Genomic DNA, 6,000 nt, shown 5'->3' with positions numbered 1-6,000 from the left:
ACCAGATAAGGGTGCAAGCAGTTATCTATCACTGGATTTCTCAGTAGATTTGAAAGCAAATGTACCCAAGTTGTGGAAAAAGGCATTCTGACTTTTGTCCCAGACTCAAGGACAGACAGATAGAGCTACATGACTAATTTCACAAAAGTCTGGTATTAGACACTGAAGTTTGTGCAAGAGGTAGAAAAACCTCAGTTGCAACACCCTTTTAAGTTGTGAGACAGAGACAACCATTTGTTGTATGGCAAGTCATCGAAGGGGAGTTTAATTTTTTATTCAATGGGGCTCTTTGGAGGTGTGATTATGGCGGCTGCTCACCCACAAGAGAGAACATCCCTTTGAGGAGCTTTTCAGTGAAACTTCTGGTCAATTACGGTACAGAGCAGGGAAATGGAGTTTGGAACCTCAGTCTGGGTGACCCTTTCTCCCCTCTCCTCTAGCTAGTGATCAGCACAGGGGAAAGCTTGGTGCTCCTTACCAACCCTTCCTGTCTACCTGACAGCTTACTGGACCTGCAGGACGGTTTCCTTTTCCAGTTATGAGCACATAAGACAAATGAATACACCAGTAGTTACAGTAGTGGAACTCCCAAACCCTGCACCCTGGGGCAAAGGTCCATGATGGCACACCCCCCCGCAGGATGTCACAGCCCCCCCCCCCGCGCAAATCCACCCCCACTTACCTGGAGCTCACGGAGCCTGGCACAACTCAAGGACACATTGGGGAAGCCTCTCTGAAGTTCCCCGATGCTTTAAACCAAAGGTGTCCAAACTTTTTGGCAGGAGGGCCACATCATCTCTCTGACACTGTGTTGGGGGCCGGGAAGAAAAAAGAATTAATTTACATTTCAAATTTAAATAATTTTACATAAATTTACATAAATGAATATATTAGAGATGGAACTTATATGAACAAATGACGGTCTTGCAATAGCTCAAGGCCTATAAAAGCAAAGCAAGGCTGGTCTTTCCTTCGCTGCCACTGCTGTATCACAGACATGAAACAGCAAGCAGTGGAGGGAGTCCTCAGCCCACAGCTCATGTGAGAGGTCGAACAACCAACCTCACACTGAGAGCAGTTGCGTTCGGCCAGCGCAGGTTCCAGCTAGACTCCAGAGGGACAGAGGCCAACTGGAGACTGGGGGCTTCCCGTGGGCTAGATTGGGGGTCCCCGAGGGCCACAAATGGCCCCAAGGCCGGGGTTTGGGCACCCCTGCTTTAAACTGTGCTTCTGGAAAACTGGAACAGTTTCCAACCCTGTCGGGAGCCTCAGAGAGGCTTCCGTGGGGTCCTGAAGACGTGCAAAGCTCCGTACCCAGGGCGAGGATCTGCACCTGGTCCTAAAGGCGCACAAGTCTCCACGCCCTTAGAATGAATGGGAGGTCTGCCACTGAGTAGTGCAGTGTAGTAACAGGTGTGTGGCCTTATGCCTAGTGCCAGGGATCAGGAAGTTCAGGCAGTTTCCTGGATCCTGACTTAATAAGGGCCTCACCTTCTGAAAGCCAGTGCTGCCATCATATTTATCACAAGCCCATCCAGTTTTGTTGGCCTGTGCCATAAGAGAACATACCCCAAAGGCCTTCATGAGCACAGGGAACTTTGTGGCATTCTCATAGTTTAGATTCTCTATGGTAGAGACAGGCCATGACCTCCTGCTTCAGTACAATTCTGAGGCCTTCCTAGACTAGATTGCCTAAGAGCCCTCAACAAGCTGTGACCTGTATAGCATTCTGCTGGACCTACAGCTGTCTGGAGTGGAGCCAGGGGCTGCAAGCACCCATTTAATTGTGAAGTCTGTCGTTCACCTAGACTTAAGGAAATGAAACCATTATGTTATTTTCTTTTTTCAGTTTTACACAAAAACAAGTACAGCAAGTCCTCACTTAAAGTTGTCAATGACTCCTTGGAAACTGCAACTTTAAGCAAAATTACTTATACCAAAACCAATTTTCCTGCAGGCTAATTGAGAGACATAAACAAGAGTTACATTCCTACAACATATTTCCAGTTAAAGAAACATTGCAAACTTCTAAATAAAGACCCAAAACATTTCTAATATTAAACTTCTAAATAAATATGAGCTTTCCAGGTAGGGAATACCCAAACAGACATGGGAAGAACATGCAAACTCCATCGATTTTTTTCTTATCAACTTTGTAATGAAACAACTTTGAGCAAAACAACTTTAAGTGAGGACTTTCTGAATAGGACAGATGCAGATCTTGAAAATGTTTCATATTTTTCATAGAATGCCTGGCTCAGTCATATAATCAACATGTAGCAGGAGAAAAAAGGTCAGAGGTAGTCTGCAAATCCTTTGTCGTATTTAAAAAAATTTTCTCCAAATTAATCTGAATTTGGGTAAATCTTTCTGGAGACTTCAGACATTGCAAAAGATGACTAACAGTCAGGCTTCTTTTGTTAGCAGTTTGTGATGGTATAAGCATTTCCGGGTTGCAATCGTCCCGCGTCCCTATTTCGAGAAGACACAAGCATGGTTGTGCAATTTCGACTTCTGCTGTGTAGTCTGACCGTGTTGAATTACAGACAGTTGTAAATTACAGATGAAATAAGCAGTTTAGAACTTCCTGTCTCAGATTGCAAATCCTCTCTCCACTCTCAACTGTAAATGAGCAAAAAAAGGAACTCTGGAGAAGAATCAAATTACAAAAGAAATGAGACTGTTAAAAACTAGGTAAAGCAAAATAATAATAATAACTTTATTTTTACCCCACCTTTCTCCCCGAAGGGACTCAAGGCGGCTTACAACAGGTTAAAACAAATTAAAAACATAATTTAAAAACAGATAAAAACATATTAACAACATATCATAAAAACAGTAGTCAGATAAAAAGTAGTCAGGTAAAAAGAGCATAGAGCAGCAAATCATAAAAGAATCAGGCCTGTAACCAAGTATTTAAAAAATATTAAAAGATGTTGAAGAGATGTTAAAAAGGCCGAGAACTCAGAAGGCTTGTTTGAACAGAAGGGTCTTCAGGCCTCGCCGAAAAGTCTCAAGAGAGAGAGAGCCATTCTTAAGTCAAAATGAACCCAAAAAGGTTATGCAAAGAATTGCAATATTTATTTTTCCTCTTTGGAAAGTGTGCCAAGCAAGAGTTCTGTCTCTTAAAAACTATATTGCTAATCTTGTTCATTTAACGCATGAGTGGCCTACCTGCACCCTGGCGGCACAAGCACCAGAATTAGCACCACCCAAAGCAGTGGATGTTTTGTGGCATGTCTAGACAAGAGCACAGGGAGCTTTGGGCCTGGTTTATCACAGGCCTGTACGTTTACCTGCTCCTCCACGGTTGCACTATACCAGCAATTTTCAACCTTTTTCATCTCATGGCACACTAACAAGACACAAGGCACACCATCAGTTTTTTTACAATTGGCAAAACACACTGCACAGCTTTTAGGGGGCTCACGTCCCCCAGTGTCCCTCCTAATAAATGTCCATCCCCGAAACTCCTGCAACACACCTGTGGATCATTCACAGCACACCAATGTGTCACAGCACACAGGCTGAAAATAGCAGCGGTCTACAATACACCAAGGATTGATGTACTTTTATTGGAGACTCTTCTGTCGTGATCTGTTAGGGACTGAAAAATGCAGTCAGTGGCATCACTAGGATTCACGTCACCCGGCGCAGGAGGCCTGCGCGTCATCCCATGCAGTGGGCGGGGCAACATCCCAGGTGGTGGGCATGGTGATGTGCCATCGCCCAGCCCCCACTGGTTTTTTGGCTGTACCTTTTCTTAGGACACAGGTATTTCAATGTGGTTTGTTTCATTGCATTCTGCATGAAATTACGCATTGATTGATATATAACATGATGGTATTAGTCCTCCAAACTCTGATTTTAGTGATTTTGAAAACTTGTAGAGTCTCTCTCTCTCTCACACACACACACACGCACACGCACATGCACACGCGTGTCAACTTACTAACACCTTATTGCAGCAGTTCCCAAACTTTTAGCACTGGGACCTTTTTAGAATGACAGTCTGTCCAGGACCCATTGGAAATGATGTCATGGCCAGAAGTGACATCATCAAGCAAATTAAAATAAATAATTATAAATAATTAAATTAAAAGAAAAGGAATAATTAAATAAGGGGGAGCCAGTCCTGTTCCACCAAGTGAATCTACTCTGAAGTAAGTCCCATAGTGGTCAATGGTGCTTATTCTCAGGAAAGTGTGGGTAGGATTGCAGCCTGTGAGCGCAAGCCTATGCATGTTTACTCAGTTGTAAGTCCCATAGCGGTCAATGGGGCTTACTCTGTAGTCTGCCTGCAATAACACCCCCCAAAAAGAATCAGTGAGATTTCCAGCCCTTCCCAATGCCCAGTTTAAAGTTCTTCTATTTCAGGCATATCAATACAAAGACCTGGCTTTGCAAGTGCAAGATAGAAAACTTCCCCTTACCAGCTGAAGCCTCTTCTTGGTCCTTTTTAGTGGGGGGGGGGGCAGAGGCTGCCTTCTGGAGCAGCTCCATCAGATTGGGTCCATTCTGGTGTCCTCACATTCCCCTTTGCCTGGCCTGACCACCAGCCAAGGCACGTCTGCCTACTCGCGAGTAAACACAACCGTGAGGCTGCTTGGCTTTCCATAGGGCTCAATAGACTCGCAGCTGGGAGGGAGGGACCTCCATGGGTGTTTTTGGGGATAGCATTCATTGGATCAGGACCATTCTGACGTCCTTGGAGTCCTCTCTGCCTGCCCGTCCCAACGGACTAAGGCAGGTTTGTCTACTCATGAGTAAACATGCGATACAGTTCACTTTCACTTTCCATAGGCATCCATTCAGTTTTCTTTCCGGTTTTTTGGCCATAACTTTTGAACAAAAGGAGCTATTTCAATTGTTTTTTGCATTGTATTCCGCTGGACATTCCGCATCCAACCGTGTATGGCATGACACAGTAGCTCCTACTGCCACAATTTTAGTGCATCACCCCTAGGGCGCATCACCCCCCTGGCGCGTCATCCAGTGCAGTCTGCACCCCCCGCGCCCCCCTAGCGATGCCACTGAATACAGTATATGTTATCCTGTTCTGTTGGGTCCCAAAATTTCTTCAACTTCTGTGAGAACCATACAAAGCGTTTGTTCTTTATTATTTGATACTTTTTTTAAAGCTTTGAACAACTTCTTGTAGCTTCAAATGCTTTTCCTTGACAGTCCCACAAACTGAAGGTCAGGAATTCAAGCCTGGAAGGATTTCTCAAGTCTGTTTTCATTCCAGACCGTAACAGAGTTTCTTATTTTAAACAAGTACAACGCACTTGATCTAAAGATTGCTCACAAAGGATATGTGGGTAAAATGACTTAGGACAGTCAAAACAATTCATGCACTTTCAAAAGCAATAACCGGCCTAGTCATTGCTAATCAAAGAGTTATATAGAGGAGAAGAGATGGCATTCTTCCAATGCAACAAAAAGTCCTTCTCTTTTGGAAATATGCTCACAGTATCAATTTAGGACAACATGAATTAAACTTGTGTGGATACTGGGAACTGGGGTGGGGTATAAAGGGAAGGATTTGTCTCATTTCAAATCATACTTCATAAAGAGCACTGCGTAAAAAATAGCCTTAAAACCCAAGAAAATAATGAATCAAAGAAACTTACCAAACTGTGTTATAATGAATATTCAGAGGAGCAGGTCTCCGTTGCGGTGTCAAAAGAGCCACTCGGATATTAAGCCAGAGAGATCTAATAATGCATAGACATCCATTCTTCCCATATAAAAGAAGAAAATAATTAGCTTTGGCACTATCAAAATATTTAGTGTTGAGATAGACGATTTGAATTTCCAAAGCAATTCATGTACATTATGTTGTAATATTTTCAACTAACCTAGAAGGTTGGTCGATATTAACATCCCCCTGTTGCAGATGGTCGGCTGACACTGAAAGGGAACAGCTTGCCTAAGGTTACACAGGGCACAATCCTATCCTGTGCTGCAACAGGCTAGCCAAGAGGGCCAGTCACTGTC

The sequence above is a fragment of the Tiliqua scincoides genome, chromosome 2, assembly GCF_035046505.1.
Source record: "Tiliqua scincoides isolate rTilSci1 chromosome 2, rTilSci1.hap2, whole genome shotgun sequence".
NCBI classification, from domain to species: Eukaryota; Metazoa; Chordata; class Lepidosauria; order Squamata; family Scincidae; genus Tiliqua; species Tiliqua scincoides.
This window is presented reverse-complemented; position numbering follows the sequence as displayed.